General features: G+C 38.1%; 1 protein-coding gene across 1 annotated transcript in view; it reads left to right on the top strand.

Moving 5' to 3' along the window:
• Nucleotides 1-22,898, top strand: part of PTPRG (protein tyrosine phosphatase receptor type G) — a 729,284-nt gene that overhangs the window by 413,336 nt on the left and 293,050 nt on the right. The window lies entirely within an intron of this gene.

The raw sequence follows: 22,898 nt of genomic DNA, 5'->3' as shown, positions 1-22,898 counted from the left end.
TCAGAGCTATGTCATATTCCATCAGAGAGTATAGACTTGCACTGTTGGACAGGCAGTTTGTTCATCCCTTTTTGACACTAAGAATATGGGTATGAAGCCCATCTGTGCATAAATTTTCCTTTGCTGAGTTGGATTTTCTTAGGTTCTTAGATTCCCACATGTAGACTCATTACCCATTGGGTTTAAGTGTGAAAATTGATAAAGCTTTAATATATATTGTGAGAATTTCCCCTCAAACTATTTGTGGTAAATTTTAGTGCCTTTGGCATTATCCGAGAGTGCTTCTGCCATTGTATTCTTGCCACTGGTAGCTTTTTTTTTTTTTTTTTTAAATTATACTTTAAGTTCTAGGGTACATGTGCACAACATGCAGGTTTGTTACATATGTATACCTGTGCCATGTTGGTGTGCTGCACCCATCAACTCGTCATTTACATCAGATATAACTCCCAATGCCATCCCTCCCCCCTCCCCCCTCCCCATAATAGGCCCCGGTATGTGATGTTCCCCTTCCCGAGTCCAAGTGATCTCATTGTTCAGTTCCCACCTATGAGTGAGAACATGCGGTGTTTGGTTTTCTGTTCTTGTGATAGTTTGCTGAGAATGATGGTTTCCAGCTGCCTCCATGTCCCTACAAAGGACACGAATTCATCCTTTTTTATGGCTGCATAGTATTCCATGGTGTATATGTGCCACATTTTCTTAATCCAGTCTGTCACTGATGGACATTTGGGTTGATTCCAAGTCTTTGCTATTTTGAATAGTGCCGCAATAAACATACGTGTGCATGTGTCTTTATAGCAGCATGATTTATATTCCTTTGGGTATATACCCAGTAATGGGATGGCTGGGTCGTATGGTATTTCTAGTTCTAGATCCTTGAGGAATCGCCATACTGTTTTCCATAATGGTTGAACTAGTTTACAATCCCACCAACAGTGTAAAAGTGTTCCTATTTCTTCACATCCTCTCCAGCACCTGTTGTTTCCTGACTTTTTAATGATTGCCATTCTAACTGGTATGAGATGGTATCTCATTGTGGTTTTGATTTGCATTTCTCTGATGGCCAGTGATGATGAGCATTTTTTCATGTGTCTGTTGGCTGTATGCATGTCTTCTTTTGAGAAATGTCTGTTCATATCCTTTGCCCACTTTTTGATGGGGTTGTTTGTTTTTTTCTTGTAAATTTGTTTGAGTTCTTTGTAGGTTCTGGCTATTAGCCCCTTGTCAGATGAGTAGATTGCAAAAATTTTCTCCCAATCTGTAGATTGCCTGTTCACTCTGATGGTAGTTTCTTTTGCTGTGCAGAAGCTCTTTAGTTTAATTAGATCCCATTTGTCAATTTTGGCTTTTGTTGCCATTGCTTTTGGTGTTTTAGACATGAAGTCCTTGCCCATGCCTATGTCCTGAATGGTATTACCTAGGTTTTCTTCTAGGGTTTTTATGGTATTAAGTCTAACATTTAAGTCTCTAATCCATCTTGAATTAATTTTCGTATAAGGAGTAAGGAAAAGATCTAGTTTCAGCTTTCTACTTATGGCTAGCCAATTATCCCAGCACCATTTATTAAATAGGGAATCCTTTCCCCATTTCTTGTTTTTCTCAGGTTTGTCAAAGATCAGATGGCTGTAGATGTGTGGTATTATTTCTGAGGACTCTGTTCTGTTCCATTGGTCTATATCTCTGTTTTGGTACCAGTACCATGCTGTTTTGGTTACTGTAGCCTTGTAGTATAGTTTGAAGTCAGGTAGCGTGATGCCTCCAGCTTTGTTCTTTTGATTTAGGATTGTCTTGGCAATGCGGAGTCTTTTTTGGTTCCATGTGAACTTTAAAGCAGTTTTTTCCAATTCTGTGAAGAAAGTCATTGGTAGCTTGCACTGGTAGCTTTTTATAGATCTAGTTGATACAGATTTCAAACTAAAATTCCAGGTAAAATCAAGGTGCTACCATTTGGGGTTGGCTTTGGGTATTCATTTAAGCCCTCTCAACTTTACTTTCTTCATCTGTTAAATGGGAGATGGAGGAGGGGAGGGAATGGTATATGAGGATGATCATGATGATATCACCAGTATCGATGATGATACTTCATGGGACTATGCAAAGAAAATCTATGTTATGTCAGTTGGTCAACTTTAAAGAACATTTGTAGGGTAATGATTCTCATAGCTCACCTTTATTTAAACCTGTAAGTTCTTTGAGACATGGTGTTATCTGTACTCTGTACATTTTACTGAAAAGATGATGTCATGTATGATTAAAACTAAGAGCACAAACTTGAGTCTCAGATTCACCAGAATTTGTACTCCCACTCCACGTGAGTTAAGTCCTGCATGCATCAGTTTTCACATCCTTATCATGGGAATGTAGTACTATATTTGACACAGAATGAGGTGAGGAGTAAAATGAAACACTACAGGCCAACTGCCTGGCTCAATGAATGGTTCATTAATGATAGTAATGGTGACAGCAATAGTGGCAACAGATGTGCACATTACAGTGTACTCTCCACTGGGGCAGAGAACCTTGTCCCTCAACCATGTTCCAAGGTACACTGGATGCAGAGCTCAGTAAATGTAAGGCCTGGGGTACCTTGAGTGAATATTTGCATCAATGAATGTATAATAGGAGTAGTATAACAAATAATTTGTGAATGAATTAATTTTTCTTCTTGGGGAATTTTAATTAAAGACATGAAATAATAAAATTTTTTGGGTACACAGTAGTCCAGTACAGAATTGTATGATACACGTTACCCTTCTCAGCAAAAAGTATTAAAGAAGTTGGAGAAGAGGAAGTCTTCTTCAAGGGCAAGATGGTTAGTAGATGGTGAGCCAGGCGTAAAGTGAGGAGGTGAGGTGGGTCTGGGAGTTGGAACTGGCGCCTTTTAGAAAGTTTTTTCCACAAATAACCTGCAGACTCGGTCACCCTCAGTCCCTGCATCTTGCATGGACCCTGGTGTGCACATCTGGTTATTGGTACTAAAACATTTGGCATCTATCAGCTGCATATGTCCAACCCGGGGAGCGAATTCCCCAGCCCGGCATCCCTCAAGACATGATAGGGGAGGGGAGATACAGGGATAATGATTTTCACCTTGGAAAGCTGCATTGGGTAAATGGTATATACCCATGTCCTTTCTCAATCACATTGGTAGAATAGATTAATTTATATGGAAGTGCAATTTAATATGAAACCAGTGAGGCTGTTTTTTAGATTAATACGTTTCAAAATGATTTTGAGATAACTGTGAGGCAGATCAATCTTCAGCCATAGATAGATTCTTATCACTCCTTTTTAGCACAAATAATTGTTCATTTGACATCAGTCATAAATATTCTTAAGCAAGGTAATGAAATGCCACTTTTTTGAACCATGTGAGATATATCTTCTGATTGTGTTTCCAATGTCAACTCAAGTTAATATGATTTACCCAGAGTAGGGTACCTGGGTAGCTTTTTGGATAGCATGGAGAAACTCATGAGGAGAAGGAAAGAAGGCTTTTAATTTTTTTTGGTCATGTTCTGACTTCTGTCTATGTTTTAGTGTCAGGATAAAGACCATACTTAAGGAATTTTCCTTTCTTCTTTGTTTAGAAAAATCACTGTCAAAGAAATGCAGAAAACAGAGGGAAACATCTAAGGAGGGCTGAAGAAAACAGAGTTTCCTTATTTTCAAATTTGGTGTAAATGTTTGCTAGTTTTAGAAGCTAATTTAATAGCTTCATCTGCAAGTTATAAGTAGTACTTGAAAGGACAAATTTTCAATACGTGTTTTGCTTTGAGATTTTAGTTGTTAATGTGCAACACATTATCTATAAATATGCAAGGGGAAGAAACTCTCTGGGATTAGAAGGAGTTGTTTGGAATAATTAATAGTAAAGGTAGGTTAGTAGTCATGGCTTAACTGTGATTTTTTGTTTTTAAGTGGATGTTCAGAATTTATTTGAACTCTCAAAAAAATTCTAGGATCTAGATCTGCATCTTAAAGTCATATTTAATTCTTAGCTTTGAACTTGGTACATCTGCAATGGTAGGTTAGGAGAGAATCATCCAACAAAGGAATTTGAACCAAAGGAGTTCATACATGGAAACTTACACCTGCCACTTACTCCTGACACCATCTAAAATCCTGAGTTTATGAACCAAGTGAGTTCATATATGGAAAATTATACCTGCCACTTATTTCTGCAACTGTCTAAAATCCTGAATTTAAGAGTGTAATATTGCTTATTTATTCCCTGTTCTGTCATGATTTCATTGATGCCTCCGTGTGGTTTGAATATTAGTGAATGGTAGTAATTTCAGCAAGCACTTCATGTCTTTTTTCTTGTTTTGTTTTGTTTTGTTTTGTTTTGAGACGGAATGTCGCTGTCACCCAGGCAGGAGTGCAGTGGTGCAATCTCAGCCAACTGCAACCTCTGCCTCCTGGGTTCAAGTGATTCCCCTACCTCAGCCTCCTAAGTAGCTGAGATTAGAAGCACCTGCCAACCATGCCTGGCTAATTTTATTTGTATTTTTAGTAGAGATGGGGTTTCACCATGTTGGCCAGGCTGGTTTCGAACTCTGAAGGGAATAGATGTAGGCCCATCATCTTGGAGGTACTTACCTGGCCTTATCTGAGTGAAGGACAATTGAAGTACTTGGTCTCATTGGGACCATATTAAGTTATTCCATGAAGAAAATCCTTTTCTCATTTTGTCGAGGCAATACTAGGAAATCACTATTTGTATGGATATTCCATATTTTTGGTTAAAGGGCAGGAATCAAATTCTATTTATTTCCATTGCTCTTACAGTGCTGGGTACCATATTTGAACTAAAACTCATTATCTTGTAACTAAAGGAAATGAGAGGTTGATGAGTAACTAGTCCATGAGCAAGTTGCTTCAAAACTGTTCCTAGAAATTTGACTACATTTTATAACAAGAGAGGGGATGTCACGTAGGTATATTTCCAGTTAAAAATCCCTCTTCAGATCATTTGGTGTAATGGAAGTGTTCTGAAACTGGATTGTAGTGATGGTCGTACAAGTCTGTAAGTTTACTAAAAGTCATTGAATTGTACACATAAACCGGTTGAATTTAAGCATATATAAATTATACCTCAATAGAGTTGTTTAAAACCCACTATTTTAAAGTTAAACTAGAAGGAAGAAAAAACAAAATAATAAAAATAAAGTGAAACTGCATTGTTATTTGTGTTTTTTAGAATACTTATTGACCCTTGTGTATGCAGCAGTGCGTATAATGGGCCCATCCCTGTCCTTTTAAAATTTCCCTTGGGGCAGTGAGTGAATAATAGATAATATACGAAACAAATAAATGTGTACTGTATATTACAAGGTGGACGCTACAGAGGAAAAATTAAAAAGGGGAAGAAAGCACAATGGAAGGGGTTTTACGTTTGTGTGGCAGAGTATGTCTTATTGATAAAGTGACATATAAGGACCTCCAGAAGGTGACTGAGTTGCCTGTTAGTCTAGGTAGGCTGAGGACAGCAGAAAAATGCTGGTCATGTTCAAGGGACAGCAGGGTGGCCTGTTTGGCTTCTGTAGAGGGATCCATGGGGAGAGAAGTAGAAGCTGTGATCTGGGAGGTAAATTGGGGGCAAAGGCCAGATGTGTAGGGCCCTGTAGATGATTTTTCAGGTCTTTGTCTTTTACTCTGAATGATGTAGGGTGCTGTTGGGGGGGTTCATGCAGGTAAGTGACATGATCTGACAAGTTTTAACAGGATCCCTGGCTGATGTGTTGATAACAGACTGAAGCGGAGGGGAGGGCGGGTCAGGGAGTCAGGTTAGGAGACAATTGCAGTAATTTCTAGGAGAGGTGATGGCAGCGTGGGCCTCTGAGTTTCAGTAGTTAGAAAGGGCAAGAATGAGTAGCTTCTGGATCTCTTTCTCCCCTCCCCTCCCCTCGTCTTTCTTTTTCTTTTCTTTTTTTTTTGAGACACGGTCTCACTCTGTTGCCCAGGACCATGTTGCCCAGGACCATGGCTTACTGTAGCCTCGATCTCCCGGGCTCAAGTGATCCTCCCACGTAAGCCTCCTGAGTAGCTGGGACCGCTTGCATGTGCCACCATGCCCAGCTAATTTTTAATTTTTTTTTTTTTTTTTTTTGTAGAGACAGGGTCCTGCTCTGTTCCTCAAGCCGGTCTTAAACTTCTGGGCTCAAATGATCCTCCCACCCCAGCCTCCTAAAGTGTTGGGCTTATAGGCATGCATCTCTGTGCCTGGCCTGGGATTTTTGTGAATGTACAACCAAGAATTTGCTGTGCTATCTGGGAGGGAGTTAGGGAGAAAAATTAATGCTAATAAATGAAAACAAGCTCTCCTGCCTAGACACTCGAAAGGTCTAAATTTCCCCTTAAAAAGTAGTCCTGCAGTTGAGACCTGAGGATACAAAGAGAATGAAAGCTGATTACAGTGTACTTCATCCTCTTTGTCCGGCATCTTCTGAAAATGGTTATTTTATATTGAAGCTTTGTCTGCATTAGCAGTTTTATCTGCAAGGAAAGGACTTCTAAATTGCTAATTAGAGCACTTGTTTTTCACAACCAGTATCCAACTGTTTTGGAAATCACTAAGCATTTTCTCTGGAATGGGAGCTCCTGAACTAAAGTATTGCAGCTAAGTTCATCAATATGGTAGATGGGAATTGACATATGCTTGCATCATTCAGGTTTGGTTCTAGAATCTAAAAGGAAAAATGTATGTCCTGTCTCCTGCTTACTGGCAAGCTGTGGATCTTAACTTCAGTTTCCTATTAATCGTATTTTTTATGCATCTTGCCAAATAGCTCTTCATTGTGTTTAAGAAAATGATTTGGGTTCGGATGTGGTGGCTCATACCTGTAATCACAACACTTTCAGAGGCTGAGGGGGCAGATCACTTGAGGTCAGGAGTTTGAGAACAGTCTGGCCAACATGGCGAAACCCCATCTCTACTAAAAATATGAAAATTAGCTGGGCATGGTGGCAGGCACCTGTAATCCCAGCTACTCGGGAGGCTGAGGCAGGGAGAATTTCTTGAACCCGGGAGGTGGAGGTTGCAGTGAGCCAAGATGGATCCACTGCACTCCAGCCTGAGTGACAGAGCGAGACTCCATTTCAAAAAAAAAAAAAAAAAAAAAAAAGATTTGTTTCTTCTTTTCAAAAACAAAAACAAAAACAAAACCTCTCAGACATATAGGAGCCCACCACAAAGCTGTCAAATCATGCATTGCTTTGCCTTGCCTTTTTGATAACATACATAGACTACTGTCAGATTTTTTTTCCCCATGATATTAGTGATATTTAAACAGGTAGTTGAAGAACTGTGGAACCAACACCACACAGCCATACTCTAAGCCAAAGGTTTCCCTTTTCATTTCCAGTAAACAAGTGTTTACTGCAGTTACTGTGATGCCTCATGACTGTCTTAGAGTGTATTGGCATTGTTTTAAACTATTTTTTAATCTTTTGATACCTTAAATAGGGCAGACTGTCTTAGTACACAAAGCCCTATGGTTTTAATTAGTTGTACATGGAACTTTTTTTTTTTTTTTTACCAGTTTTTATTTCTATCTTAATCTTGCAATGTTTATGTCATTAATCTTCTCAAATTTAGTATGTCCTCTGGAAGGCTGAGGTGGGCAGATCACCTGAGGTCAGTAGTTCAAGACCAGCCTGGGCAACATGGTGAAACCCCATCTCTACAAAAATATAAAAATCAGCCAGGCATGATGGCCGGTGCCTGTAATCCCAGCTACTCAGGAGGCTGAGGCAGGAGAATCACTTGAACCCAGAAGGTGGAGGTTGCAGTGAGCCAAGATCATGCCATTGCACTCCAGCCTGGGCAACAGAGCAAGACTCCATCTTAAAAAAAATATTTTTTTAGTATGTCTTTTATGGAACACTGTGCATTTTCATGACTGTCTTGAGGCAACAAAAGCAATTGCTTACTCACTTCATTTCCTTTTATCCACCTACTTAGCTTTGTGCCCCACCTAAAAACATATGGTTCTATTGGAAATGTTGGTACTTTTGTTAATACATTGATAATGATAACTATTTTCTTTGCAGATTATGAAGAGACAAGGTCAAAGGTCCCAGTACTAGTAGTCTGTTCTCACCAGTGCATGTCCTTAGCTGAGAGATGCTGTCCTTTGTGGAGCAGCTGAACTCAGCTCTTGGACACAGACCTGAAATCTGAGTTGAAATTGTCCTTCAGATTTGCCTAACATCCTAACTGCCCACCAGTACCAACTATCTAAATATTGCTATAGCAAGAAGTTTAATGAGTGTCTTTGGAGCCATCTATCTGAGTTTGAATCTTGCTTTCACTACTTGCTTGATGGTGTGATCTAAATACCAAATAGCATAACCTTTCTTCGCTGCAGTTTCTTCATTCATAAAATGAGGGTAGTATTGTCCGGAGCAAATAAGGTTATCTGTGGACATTGGTCCATTGTCAGTGGCCTATAAATGTTAACTGTTAATAAAGAATAGGTACAAAGGGTTAAAAGCCATTTACTAGGGGAATGATCTTGGACAGGTTATTTAACCCTCTGACCCTCACATGCCTCATCTATAAAATGGGAATAACAGGGAAGTTTATGACCTACAGTGAATTTGAGAATTATGTGAGATGGCTCTTGGAAAGCAGTTAGCACAAATGTCTGGTAACAGCTAGTACTCTGTATCAGCCCGTAATATTGTTCTTGGCTATTTTCCTCATTCTCAAAACAGTTTCCTTATCTCACTCTTGGAGATGCTATATGGGGCCTCAGAAATATGTTTTATTTCTAATGTGGTTCTTCACTGCAAAACTCCCAGCACTAGTCTTTGGTTTAGCATTTGAGAAACATTGTCTTCATCATCCATGACCATTGTTAGTGAGCTGCCACATCTCACCATGTAAGTCCTAAAAGGAAACTGTGTTTCACTTAAAAATGGAATTCTAGGTATTTTTCTGAAGGATACTTTTTTTTTTTTTTTTTTTTATGGTGGCCACTTTGTTTGCTGTCAATGTAAACATATCCCTTCTGTAACTCTCACAGTTGCATGTGTTTCTCCTCCATCAATGATCTATTTAGCCCCTAAAATTACAATAATTCGTATGGTCTGTAAAGATTTTAATCAAACATTTTATGTTGATCACAAATTTAGACACAATGAAAAACAAAGCCAGCCATTTTTCTATTTTCACTGATTTGCTCTTTTATATATATATTCTCCTTGTATACCCCTATTTATTTGATGCAATTTTATTTACCAAATGCCTCCGCTGTCATATGTTGAGTCACAAAGGTGAAGTTCTATGTCTTACCCTTGAAGAACCATGTTCTAATATTCCCCAAGGGAGGTCCCTTGTTACCCACTGTTGAGGAACCCTGCGGTGTGCTGGAAAGCATTACTACATTTTCAAGTGCAACCGACATGGATGCATTTCAGCAAGATCCTTGACAGAATATCTCTTGATGTTCTCAGAGCTGACCTGGAGAAATGAAGATTCATAATAGATTGAAAAACCCTTCCCAGGGAATTCTAGATAATGCACTACTGTAATAATGGAGAGTTCTATCTTTAGCCCTGGCCTTTTGAGCATTTTTATCAAACAGCTTGACAAAGGAGATGGATTTATTAAATTTGTGAGTGTTGCCAGGAGGCGTAGGTCAGAAACTGGATGACAGTCAGGATCTCCCTAGTTCCCAGGAGGTCAGACTGATTGGTGAAATTTAAATATAATGCAGTAGAGAAGCAACAGGTAGTGCAGTGTAATGGAAGAGTTGTATAAACTTGGGTCTAAATCACAGCATCAGCTTAATTGTTTACTTGTACTAATGGGTATATTAGCAACTTACAGTGTTCTCATATGCGGTTAACATAAAATACAGTATTCCTTCTTAATAATAAATTGTCTCATTTTTAGTTTCAAATAAATTATTTGTTTTAATATGGATCTGATATGACATCACATGGAAAAGACTGTAGGGTCTTTTTAAAAAATTTTTTTTGAGAGGGAGTCTGGCTATCTCACCCAGGCTGGAGTCCAATGGCGCGATCTCAGCTCACAGCAACCTCTGCCTCCTGGGTTCAAGCAGTTCTCCCTGCCTCAGCCTCCCGAGTAGCTGGGTTTACAGGCTCCCCACCATCATGCCCGGCTAATTTTTGTATTTTTATATAGACGGGGCTTCAACCTGTTGGCCAGGCAGATCTTCAACTCCTGACCTCGGATGATCTGCCTGCCTCCGCCTCCCAAAGTGCTGCAGTTACATGCGTGAGCCACCGCGCATGGCTTGTAGGGATCTTTTTCTCCCACATAATGCCATAATGCGTTGTTTCTCAACCTTGTTTATTATTGCCCGTCCCCCAGGAGTCTTTTCAGACGTTTTCCCTTTAATCACCCCCTAGTCCCTGAGATTTTAATACCACAGAGAGATTGTGTATCTGATTATGTGCTCTATGTATATTTGTGCCTTGAAGGTAAAAAGAGTAAGATATTTCTGCCCTCCCCCACCCCCCAAACTCCAAGAACAAACTTTTACTTCACGGGGGCAAGACCACCCTACTAGAGGTAGTGTCACCCCCGTTGAGAATGCATGCTATGATGTGGTAAGACCTCAGGGGTTTCAGAGTTCATCGAGAATGTTCTAAGATCAAGGTCTCATGAGTTGGTGTGTCTAATTTTTTTAACATGTTTTTGGTTAATTATAGAAGTACTACATGTTTATCCAAAATAAGTATCTCCCTGGATTACGCATGTATGTTTTGACTTCCATTCCAGAAGTCATCATCATTAATGGTTTAGGAAGTTTCCTCTTAATTTTTGTGTACATACCATTGCTGGTTTTGATTTGTATTTATTTTTTCTTTACATGATGTGATGTATTTCTGTAATAATAGTTCTGCAACTAGCTTTTGTTTCACGGAATGGCATCAGATACTTCTACCTCCATTTGGAATTTCTATGGTTTGTTAAAAATTTAACTTTTAAATTGGTAAGATATTTATATGATTCAGTGTTCAAAGGGCATAAAATAATAAGTAGTAAAAAATTGCTCCTATTTCCTCTTCCTCTGTTAGTGTTATAGTGTCTTAAATATGTTTACAGAGATACTGTATGGATGTAAAAATGAATCTATACGGCCACTTTATTTCTCATATTGGAAACACAAATGGTGTAACATAATGCATGTTGGGTTTTTTAATTAAAAAATGTAACTTGGAGGTCTTCTCATTTGAGTTTAAAGAGGTTTATTTTTTCCCCCAACGAATTCCAGACTATTTCATTGTATTGATTTGCCATAGTTTAGTTAACTAGCCCTTGAGTGATGGATGTTTATTTTGTTTCCAGTGTTGGATATTACTAGCAGTGCTGCCATGAGTAACCTTGTAAAAATGCAAAGTGTGTCTGTAGGATTAGTGCTCGGTTCAAAGCAGTGCACATTTATAATTTTAATAGTGATTGCCAAATTTTCTTCCATAAGAATTATATCACTTTCTCAGTAGTGATAAAACAAAACATTGATTTGAATAAATCCTTGCTAACTGTGTGTAATCAAAAGTCTTGAATGTTTGCAAAGTTAGTAGGTGAAATCTCACCTATAGAGTTTTCGTTTGTGTTTCCCATTATTTTTGAGGAGCAGCAACTTCTACAGTAAGGAGCCATTTGTATTTCCTTTTATTTATTTATTTATTTTTTTTTGTGGGGACGGAATCTCGCTCTGTCGTCCAGGCTGGAGTCCAGAGGTGTGATCTAGGCTCATTTGCAGCAAGCAATTCTCATGCCTCACAGCCTGAGTAGCTGGGATTACAGGCACCTGCCACCACACTTAACTAATTTTTGTATTTTTAGTAGAGAGGAGGTTTTGCCGTGTTGGCTAGGCTGTTCTCAAACTCCTGACCTCAAGTGATCCACCCGCCTCGGCCTCCCGAAGTGCTGGGATTATAAGTGTAAGCCACCACACCTGGCTGACATTTAGAGCTGACTGATTTCTAGAATCTCTGTGTGCTAGAGAACTTTTATTTTTGCATTGTGGATTGCAAATGTGTTTTGCTGATCATTTGTTTTTTGATGTTTTTTACCATAGTTCTTCCAATGCAGAACATTAAGTATTCTTTATTGTATTTGATTTTATCAGTGTTTTTTGACTTCTAGTTAATATGTAGAAATGCTTTCCCTACTCTAATTCTTCCCACAACTGCTTCTTATACATTTATATATTTATTTTAAACATTTAAATCTTGGATTCATTTGAGGTTTGTCCTAGAGTAAGGTCATCTACTTTTGGACCGTTGCATAGTATTATGTAATAAAATATTTGAGTTTGTTTACCAAGTTTCTAGTGGTGGATATTTGCATTATTTCCAGTTATTTCGTATTATAAACATTGCTGAAATTTAATTTGCTTTCTTGTAAACATATGTATTAAGTTACTGGTACATAAGGTATGCAGATGTACATATTACCTATGTGCTGTATTTCTGCCAGGGAAGCAATATTTTGTGATTGAGAGCCAAGGTTAACAAACAGTTTCTGTAAGGGCAGATAATAAATATTTTAGACTTTGCTGTCTCTTTTAAAACTACTCAAATCTGCTCATTAGACAATATATGAATGAATGGATACGGCCAAGTTCCAATAAAACTGTTTATAAAAACAGGTGGTGGGCTGGATTTGACTCACCAGCCGTAGTTTCCAAACGCCTGTTTTGAAGCATGGTTTAGTCCCATAGATCTGGAATTGGCTGTTTGATCTTACACATACTACACGAGGGCAAGTTTTCTAGCTTCTGAGCCTCAGTTTCATTATCTGTAAAATGGGGAAGCTAGGGCATATTTAACACAAATTGTTGAAAGGATCAAAGAAGATAAAATGTAGAAAGTTTTCATTACAATGAATGTCGTGAATATTCTCTAAATGGATGATGAATTGTTGATGTTAGTCATTTGATAGCAGAGGTGGGACTTGGTTTTTAAACATAAAACATAAAAACTCAGCTATCAAGATAATTTAGATTTTGATGCAATATGGTTGATTATTGATTTTTCCTTTTGGTTCAGAGTCCATTAGTCTTTGCACAGCACTGTTACTGATAATATCTTTCTTTGTCTGCTCATCATAGATTTTTTGAGCTCATTTCAAATTTTACGACACTATTGAAATATTATTTATTTTGATAACTGAGTTTTTGGTGAGTGCCTTGTTTGCCTTACCCTAGTCCTATCCCTATTGAACAGATATGAAGATAGACAAGTCTCTGACATCATGGAGCTTATTTTCTCATCAACCTTGTACTGGGAAGAGAAATTAACAAAGCTAACGAAATAGAGAGTGGCTAGGGGTGTTATTTTAGATAATTAGGTCAGAAGGCCTCTCTGATTAGGTGATTTTTATGACTATTATTTCTGCTAAAATCCCTCTAGTTTTTTTCCTAGGTCCCATTTACTGGAAGTTACTTACACTACGAATTTATTGAAATAGAGAGAAGTACAAATTAAAGTCAACTATTCACAGTGTGACAGCGGGACACAGAATTCATCATGTTGTTTTGGCTTTATCTCATAAATATGGTGTTTTATGTCTAGGCATTTCCCCAGATAGCATTTAATAGTTAATATATTTTGGAGGAAACATTCCTCCTTTTATGGTTGTCACAGGAAGTGAGTTAGTCATCCTGTCTGCACCCTCTGAAGCATTTCCTAGTCCCACATCCCATCCACACCAGGCCCCTGTGCTGTTGAGTGAGTGCCTTGTAAAACCGTTTTTAATTTCTTTTTTCCTCTCAGTCTTTATGTCAGTGGGTTAGTATACAGACCCTCGGCCCTCCTAAACAGCAGACTCCCAAATTCTGTCTCTGGGAATTTTTCCCTTTTCCTACTTGTGATTGAAATTTCTCGTGAGCTTGAGCATCTTTTTAAATTTTAAACAAAATCTTATGGAGCATGATACTGAGTAATGGCGTGAAAAGCCCTTCCCTACAGAGACAGGAAATCCTGGCCATGTTTAAACCAGACCTTAACTGGCAGTTTTGTTTTGCTCTCTGGGTTGCATCTATGACTTTTCAGAATAAGGCATGCTCACCTCAGCAAGTCTTTCCCACATGATAACTTGAGTGGTGGCATGTCTCCGAGGCAGAACACTTCGGCAAGAGGCAACTATTCCCATTAAGTGCTTCATGGATTCTTATCCCATGACCACTGTGTTAACAGAGTAAAAATTTACAGCAATGGACTTCAGAGCTTGTTTCTTCTTCTTTTGTCTAAATGAGATCTTTAAAACCTTAGCCAAGTTCATCCTTCTCTTATAGGGAAAGAAGATAAGAAGAAATAGGGAGAAGGAGGAGGGAATTTAGGGTTGTTATTTTTATATATTCCATCCAAAATGCATTCCTGATTTTTATCTTTATAATTTGACATTTTTGTCTTAGTGAAAACATTGAATAATTTAAGTGTTGGTCTTCTTAAACCAGCATTTTGATTATATCCTATATTTATTAGTTACAAATAGCAGAAAGCGTACTCAGATGGGTTAAAATACAAAGGCAGTTAAAACTGAAAAGTCCAGAGATAAAATTTAAATTTCAGACATGGTTTGGTCAGATCTTCCTCTCTATTTTTCCCCCTTTCTCTTGTTACTGTCTTTTTACTTTTCAGCTCTGGCCTTCAGCTGCTTGCCTCCTGATTGCAGGTCATTCTGCTCCCTTCCTTCTTCATTCACTTTCAAGGAAGGAGGGCCTCTTCTCCCCCACAGACACTTAACAAAATTTTGGGCCTTGCCTTGTGAGTAGTACCAACCTAAACCAGTCCCTCTGTTGTTAGTCCGTTCTCATGCTGCTGTGAAGAAATGCTTGAGACTGGGTAATTTATAAAGAAAAGAGGTTCAACTGACTCATAGTTCCACATGGCTGGGGAGGCCTCAGGAAACTTACAGTCATGGCAGAAGGCATCTCTTCACTGGGCGGCAGGACAGAGAATGAGTGCCCAGAAAAGGGGGAAACCTCTTAGAAAACCCTCAGATCTCATGAGAACTCACTGAGTATCACTGGAACAGGGTGGGGGAAACTGCCCATGTGACTCACTTTTCTCCAGCTGGTTGCTTCCATGACACATGGGGATTACGGGAACTACAATTCATGGGGACATAGCCAAACCATATCACCTTCTGAAGTGAGACATCTTCCAGGCACTAATTGGCTTAGGCCTGGGTTAACACCCTTTCCTGATTCAGTCTCCTGTCAAGGAGGATGAGATGCCACTAATTGCCATATACTAGTCAGGTGCCATTTCTGAAGCTGGGTCAGGGTCATGCCATTTAGATATTAGTATTTGGATGTGTGTTCCTAGAGGAAAGTATGGATAATCGTGTTTAGTGAGTACTTGGTATGTGCCAAGTACTGTTGGATGTGCTCTTAGTGTAAATCATTTATTAAACCCTTATCACATCCTCGCAGTTACTTTTAGTAAGGTACTTGGTGGGGTTTGGAGGTCGGCTGGACTATCAACAAATACTTGGTGTCTATTTGATTCTTCCAGGTATTGCAGGATGTGCTCTGATTGAATTTAGAACTCTTAAGGGGCTTTAGAGGTGATCTAATGTAACCCTGTAATTTACATGTAACAAAACCGAATTTTTATAAAGCATCACCACTGCCATATTCGTGTCCACTCTCCAGAGATGAAACTAGAATGGAAAGAGCAAATATGTGACATGACTGTCCCCCTTGAAAGATATTGCTCATTAATCTTGTCTTTATGAGTAACTAATCATACAATTTGTGAGTTATTTGGAGCCAACATGCAAGGTAAAGCTTACTTGTTATCCTTGAACTAAACTCAAGTTGACAGTCACCTTGCCCGGTGCTCTTTGTACTCTGCTGTGTGACCTTTTGAATCCTTGGATGATTGTTTCCATTATGTCTTGATGGAAAGTCAGGATTCTAAAAGAACATATTAGTGTCAAAATGTTGACTGTTTGAGGGTGTACCTAACTTTAAGGTTGAAAACTTCAGGTCTGGAACCAACTCATCTCCATTTTATAAACACTTAAGATGTTTGGCATTGGCCAGTAAGAATTGTGATAACTTTGTTAGTATCTCAGATACTTGTTGAAACCAGTTCCATGTTGTATCTACGAGAAGCAGGAATAAAGTTGGTACAACTTGAAGTCAGACTAGTTAGGTTTTGGGTGAATAAATGATCCCAATTATTGGTAGAAATTTTTATTGAATGTTTGGATGTGGGGTAGATTCAACTTGAAAGATGTAACTTTTAAACCCCAGGTACACCTAAGCATGCATAGGTCAAAGACTTTTAAGTCTTTGAAGGACCTTCAGAATCTTGCAGTGTGTGGATGGCATGCATGTTTGTGGTTTGTACCCTAATAATGTCATATTATGCACCCATGCAGGCGTCACTAAATCAGTCAACTCCTTTTAAGCCTTTACTCAGCCTAGAGGTCTGTGGCTCAGAATTAAAAGGTAGCCATTATCGCCATCTTTATGCTTTTTAATACCCTCCTTTTCCAGAACAGTAAAATAGGCTCCATAGAAGCTTTTACCATCGGGATTAGAGTCTGGGACCTCCAGTTTAGGCTTTGGTGCTGAATGAAATTTTACCTGAAATAGTTTTAACATCCAGTCCTGAAATAGACACCCTGGGAAATTAGACAGATAATGGTATTAAAAAATGAACAAAGTAGTTTCTATTTCTGATGTTATTGTCTGCTATTACTTCTGTTATTATGGTTAGTTGTTGATAGTTTTCTTAAAGCACACCTTGATATGAAATGGAGCACTGCAGTTTTTACAACTAAAATTTAAAACCATGTGTTTCATTGTCTGCAAAGTAACTTTATATTTTCTTAACTGGCTTAAAATTTAGAATATTTCTATCAACAAAGTTGAACAGCTTTATAACTGAGTATGAATAAAGTAAAAATAGTGGCAAGCAGCAATATGCATGCCTTTTAAGACTTTTTCCATTTTTCATGTACACACAATAAATGCACAAGAAGTAATTAAGCTACCAGTACTGGAGAATGCAAAAGAATTGTAAGAAGAATCCCAGAAAGATTTTAATTAAAACATGGAATAATTTAAACATGTGTATTAGATTTGGGATAAAAAGCATTAATTATAATAGTAGGTAGTAAATGATACACATAATTTTGGATTGTTGCTGTTGGTTAAAAGTAGACAACAAGATGCAGAGTAATAATCCCGGATTCAGGTAATATTTTTAACATAAGTTTATTGAGGGAGGCATTAATAAGCATATTTGACTGGAAACAGCACATACATGTATATTAGTTTTGTTTTTAATTAGATTTAGACAGAATTCATTATTTTTAATGGCTTTTCATTAGTGAATAGAAACCATTATTTGGATCTATTGTGGTAAAATAAATTCAAGGTACATGCTTATTTTCAGCAAAGAACCTCTTATGTATTTAAAGAAACCACTGTTTGGAACATGAATCATAGATAGGTATGTGAAATTCCTTGCTTTTAGACAAAAGTATGATTTCTATGCTCATACAACTTTTATCTTAGGTCAGTTATTAACAGAGAACTATACTGAAGTGAGACAGTTTGCTTAAATTGTAGAAAATTCTTGTTGCTGACCAGTTTTATTTGTCCTTATTTGAACTTTTCAAGTAGTATGGCTGGGGGTGATGGTAGGGCCACATTAAGGTGTTTCTCTCAGATTTTTATTTGATATTTGTTTGAATAGAATTAACTAGCACTGATTTAAAATTTGTATGTGTCAACCAAGTCCTTTGGGCTAAATCTGCCTTAAAGAAACTGTGCATGAAGTGAGGTCTCAGACTCAAGCCCAGATTTACGGTATTTGTCATTATTTTCACGTGAGGAATTCTATCTGCCTTAAACAGGCCAGTTGGAATGAATCTCCAGTCGTGTGATTTATTCTCCCTACTGTAGAAGTATGTCTTCCTGATGCTAGTCTAATAAATTATAACATCTCAAAGTGAGAAACATACAGTGACTTGTGAGTGGCACACTAAGGAGGTAGAAGTGGGTTATTTTATTGCACAAATGAGCTATAGATTAAGCTAATGATGTTTTTCTTAATGACAGCTTTAAAAACTGAATTTCTCCAACTTTATATAAGGTTTCTGTATAAGCTTAAGTAATATCGCCCATGAACTTGATTATTTTCTTTACCCTAGTCTCGTTTCCTTTGTCTTTTGTGTGTGCAGGCTCCCTTTATCCAAAAAGGATGTGATAATCATCCCAGAATTACCCATAAATCAGTGCCCATCTCCCTCATATATCATGCCACAGACATGGCCTAAATGCATACTAGTAGATCCAGTAAAACCTGTATAGTAAAATTTAACTCATTTAGCACAACTTACATTTTACTTGTCTTCTATGCAGTTTCCTCCATAATGTCTTCATTTCTTTGGCAGAGTAGCCACAAAAGAATGACCTTTTGACAAGGACCTACTAGGAACCCAACATGGGTGTGTTTACTATTAACTGAACGCCAAACTTTACTCAGAGCTCATGAGTTTTTCCATTTATTTTTGTTTTTGATTCCACCATTCAATCTAGAACACCACGCTCTATTTATTGTCTGTGTCTCCTTAATCTTCTCTGGTCTCTGACAGCGTTTTAGTCTTTCTCATGACCTTGACACTTTTGAGGAGTGTTTGTCAGTTATATAGAATGTTCCCTATTTTGGGTTTGTCTGATATATTCCCCATCATTATACAAGGGTTTGAATTTTTGGAAAAGATACCACAGAGGTTGCCCTTCTTACCACTTCCTGTCAGACGTCCAAAGTAACCATGTGGTCTCAATGGGGATGTTAACCTACATCGCTTGACTGAGTTGATGTTTGCTAGGCTTCTCCACTGAGAACTTACTACATCTAGCCAAAGATGGGATTAAGCTCTTCTTCCAAGAGGGGCACACTCTACTTTTGACTGTTGGCCTCTGCCCAAATGGAAAATGCCTATTAGATGACCACAGGCTAGTAAACTTCTCTGCACTGCAGGAAGTGACTTCACTCAAGCATCATAAGTTCTCTCCTGGGGAAGTGGAGCCCCTCCTCTCCCTTTGCATGCCGTGAAATGCTTGCACCCACCTTCCTTAGCTACATGTCTGTTCCATCCATTGCCTAATCAGTTTCTTGACAGTCTGCTGTACATTTACAAGCCAGTAATAAAGGCAGTAATTATTGCAGGCAGCACTTACTGAACTTTTAGTGTTTGATAATGCTCTAAACACATGGATTATCTAATATAATCCTTTCAGCCACCCTTTGGTGTCTGGGCACCTCATTGTACAGAGGAGTGGCTGTGAGCCACAGGCAGCTTAAACTGTCCAAGGGAACTGGGGCAGCCCTGCTCCTTAGTTCCCGTTTCTCAGCACGGTGTCTAGGACTGAGCAAGTGTTGATTCTGTATTTAAATTGATACAGTGATGGATTGATCATTAAGACTCAATTTCCTATTTGATTGACCTTCTTTGATTACAGAGGTCTGTTAAAGCATAGAAAAAATAAGAGCGGTTTTAAAAATGAGGATGCTTCACAGAAGGCGTCGAAAGCGAGAGTGGCACACTCTTGCTTTCGAAAGTGCACCCTTTCTTTAAAAAGCCATAGTCACCTTTGCTGGGCTTGTTAAATGTGAACATGGATTCTTTCATAGACATCGCATATTTGCAGCTTATTTTACCTTGTAACAGTTCAAACTAATTTAATATATTATTGAAGAACAAAAGTAGTAACAACTCCTGAAGTTGACATCCTGACTCTGGAAACCAAGGGAGTGAGGAATACTTAGCAAGAAGTCAGTAGATAGATGTGTAAACTAAAACTAAAATAATGTGGAGAAAACATAGCAGTGTCATTAGAAAGTAGAACTCTGCCACTCTTTAATCTCTTCTTTCAGTTCTCTCTTCTTTCAATTCATTTATTTGTACCTAAAAATTCATTTTAAGGGCTTACTATATGTGAGCCCCTGTGATAGGCATTGGAATGAAGTTGTACAAGATATAGAAGGAACCAGTTCTCAGAGTTTACCACTAGTGGGGAAGATAGACATTTAGGTATAAATGGTACATTATACAATAGTGATAATGGGGTCCAAAGGAAACCAAGAACCGCCCCGTGTGTCCCTCACAAAGGGACATTTACCCTGAGATCAAACTTTCAGCCAGGGGTTTCAGGTGTGTTTATTGAATTCATTAAAAAGAATATATTTATCATCCCATGTTGAATGAGAAACACTATTACATTCCCTTGGAACTTAGAGGTTGGCAGTATGTCTCAATCAAAATCTCATTTCTTTAAGACTTTCAGCAGGTGAACAAGAAGTTACTTTTGGCAACTCAGACTGCCCTGTGGTTTTTACCCCTGCCCTTACCTCTCCCCTTTTAAGAACACAGACTTGTGTACTAGATTGACGTGTTGGAGTTGGTGAGCCGTTCAGAAGGGTCTTGCTGCCAAAATGCAGATGTCTTGTTACTTCTAAAAAAGAGTCAGTAAGAGGAAACTAAAGTGCAAGTGACTCTTACTATTATAGATGGGTAATATCATGTCTGAGAGAGGAAGGCTTCTTCTCAAGTGTTCATCTCTTCCCAAATAGCTTTAAGTTAACCATAGTTTTTATTTAGTATTTTTTTTTTTACATAAAAGCATTTATTCAAATTTGTGAAAAACAAAGCATTCAATACTATGAGTCTTGTGGAACTGCAAACGATTAATGGTATAATTCTCAGTCTTTTATAAAGAGTCTTAACACCAAAGAGATTAATACAGTGTGGAATGGCAATGGTGCTTCGATGTGAGAATAGATAATCAATACCTGCAAGCTTAGAAAAAGTGTTCTGTTTCCTCTGCTAATGACATAGGGGTTTTTGCAAGGCAAGGGTGTCTGAAGCATGAAGTACTCCAAAGAAGAATTAATTTGAAATCTGAAGTGGAAGATCAGTTTCAATTAAAATTGCACTTGAACGTATATTGGGTGGAAGTGTGAAAGCAAGCATGTAGTCGGCTTAAATCTTCAGATTGTTACCAGTGAATAAATGAATCCCACTGGTATGAACCCTGATTATATTTTTATAGAGTGATAAATTATATTTTACCCATGTCTGGAAGGTTATGAGAAATAATATGAATGGCAAGTACTTTTCTGACATTGCAGAGTATTTTTTAAATTGTTAGTAGTAGGAGGATAATTATCAGGTGTCTGTTTTTCCAAATGATGGCTTGCATCTATTATTTGAATCATAGGTATTTGGATTTATTTTACTGTGTCCTGTATCATTTTTCCTTGTTGAGTGTAATTTTATTGTAAGTTTTTAGAAGGCATGCATACATACACATACGATATTATGATATTAAAACATTAGTTTCCATAATTTGGATTTATAAGCTCAGTTGTGACTAAGTAAAATTCCTATTTTGGTCAGCCATCTGATAAATCAAGCATCACTTTATTTGGTTTTTCAATGAATTCTTTTGGCATCTGGAAGAAAATTTAAGCTGTAGACAGGATGATTGGAGCTCTTCCTTATGTCTCCTTCCCCTCTTTTTTTTTTTTTTTTCTTCAAATATACAGATGCAAGATGAAAATAAAGTTTGGCCAAAATAAAAGTTGGCTAAATATATGGCAAATGCATACTATCCCTTTGTGACTCATCACAGACATAGGGAATTTGACAAAGAGGTAAAAAAAAAGACATAAGTGAAAAGCCTATGACAATTTAGTTGGAATCATGCAGTGAAGAGAATGGTGATGTTAACTTTTTCCAGATTGTAGCGTAACACTTACAAATGACTTAAGAGTATCCCCGAGTTTGCTAGACCTTTGCCAATCAGCGAACATGTTCATTCGGATAGTCTGTTTTTATCTTACTCTTTGGGATGAGGATTAGGGAGAATGACTTAAGCTTTAGAGTGAGGCTGAGGTATTTTCCAGATAGCAAAAATATGCATCATTTTTAAGGAGCTGTATCCATTGCTCTTGCATGCTCTTTCCATGACGGAAAATACTTTCTGTGATTGTCTCATTTTTCTTGTACCCTTGTTTATATCTACTGTGAGCTGTTACCAGTTTTCGGGGAATGGGGAAAGCCGTGGCAAATGATTGGGTAGTGGCAGGATGGTCACTCATGTGGGCTCTTATTTAGTGGTAGGGAGATTTACCTACACTACTAAACTAACAAGTTGGACTTACCTACTAATAAACTAAATAAGATTTCTTTGTGTCTTCCATTGTACGAGGCTAGGTATACAGGAGGCATAAAAATTCCCACCCATCAGCTAGTATTTCTGTATATGAATGTATATACACTAAGTGTGTACATACACATTAAGCTTTCTGATTGGGAAGCCTGTGTTTTACCTGCTAAAAATTGTAAAGTTTATTCTTATCTAATTATCAATAAAGGATTCAATCTTAATCTTTCCAGCAAAAGTTGTTTCAGCAGGCTACGCCCGCTATGTTGTGTCAACAAGGTTAAAAGTAGGATGCGGAAAAGTCTTAAGAGCACGTAGTCAATGTAATAGAAACTGCTCCCATAAAATTTCATGTCCAAATAAGGCAAGGAGGCAAATGCAGTGTGTTTTCTGTGTTTATGCCTGATTGGTACCTATTAGAATTAGAATTATGCTTTATTGTTGTGCTTTCTTCCTTTATTTCTGTGGCATATGTCCCCCCAAAGTCTTTATTTTTTTTTTTTTTTTTTTTTTTTTTTTTTTTGAGACGGAGTCTCGCTGTGTCGCCCAGGCTGGAGTGCGGTGGCGCAATTCGGCTCACTGCAAGCTCCGCCTCCCGGGTTCACGCCATTCTCCCGCCTCAGCCTCCGAGTAGCTGGGACTACAGGCGCCCGCCACCTCGCCCGGCTAGTTTTTTGTATTTTTTAGTAGAGACGGGGTTTCACAATG

Source organism: Papio anubis, chromosome 2, assembly GCF_008728515.1.
Source record: "Papio anubis isolate 15944 chromosome 2, Panubis1.0, whole genome shotgun sequence".
NCBI lineage: Eukaryota > Metazoa > Chordata > Mammalia > Primates > Cercopithecidae > Papio > Papio anubis.
Note: the sequence above shows the minus strand (reverse complement) of the source record. Positions and strands in the feature narration are given on the sequence as shown.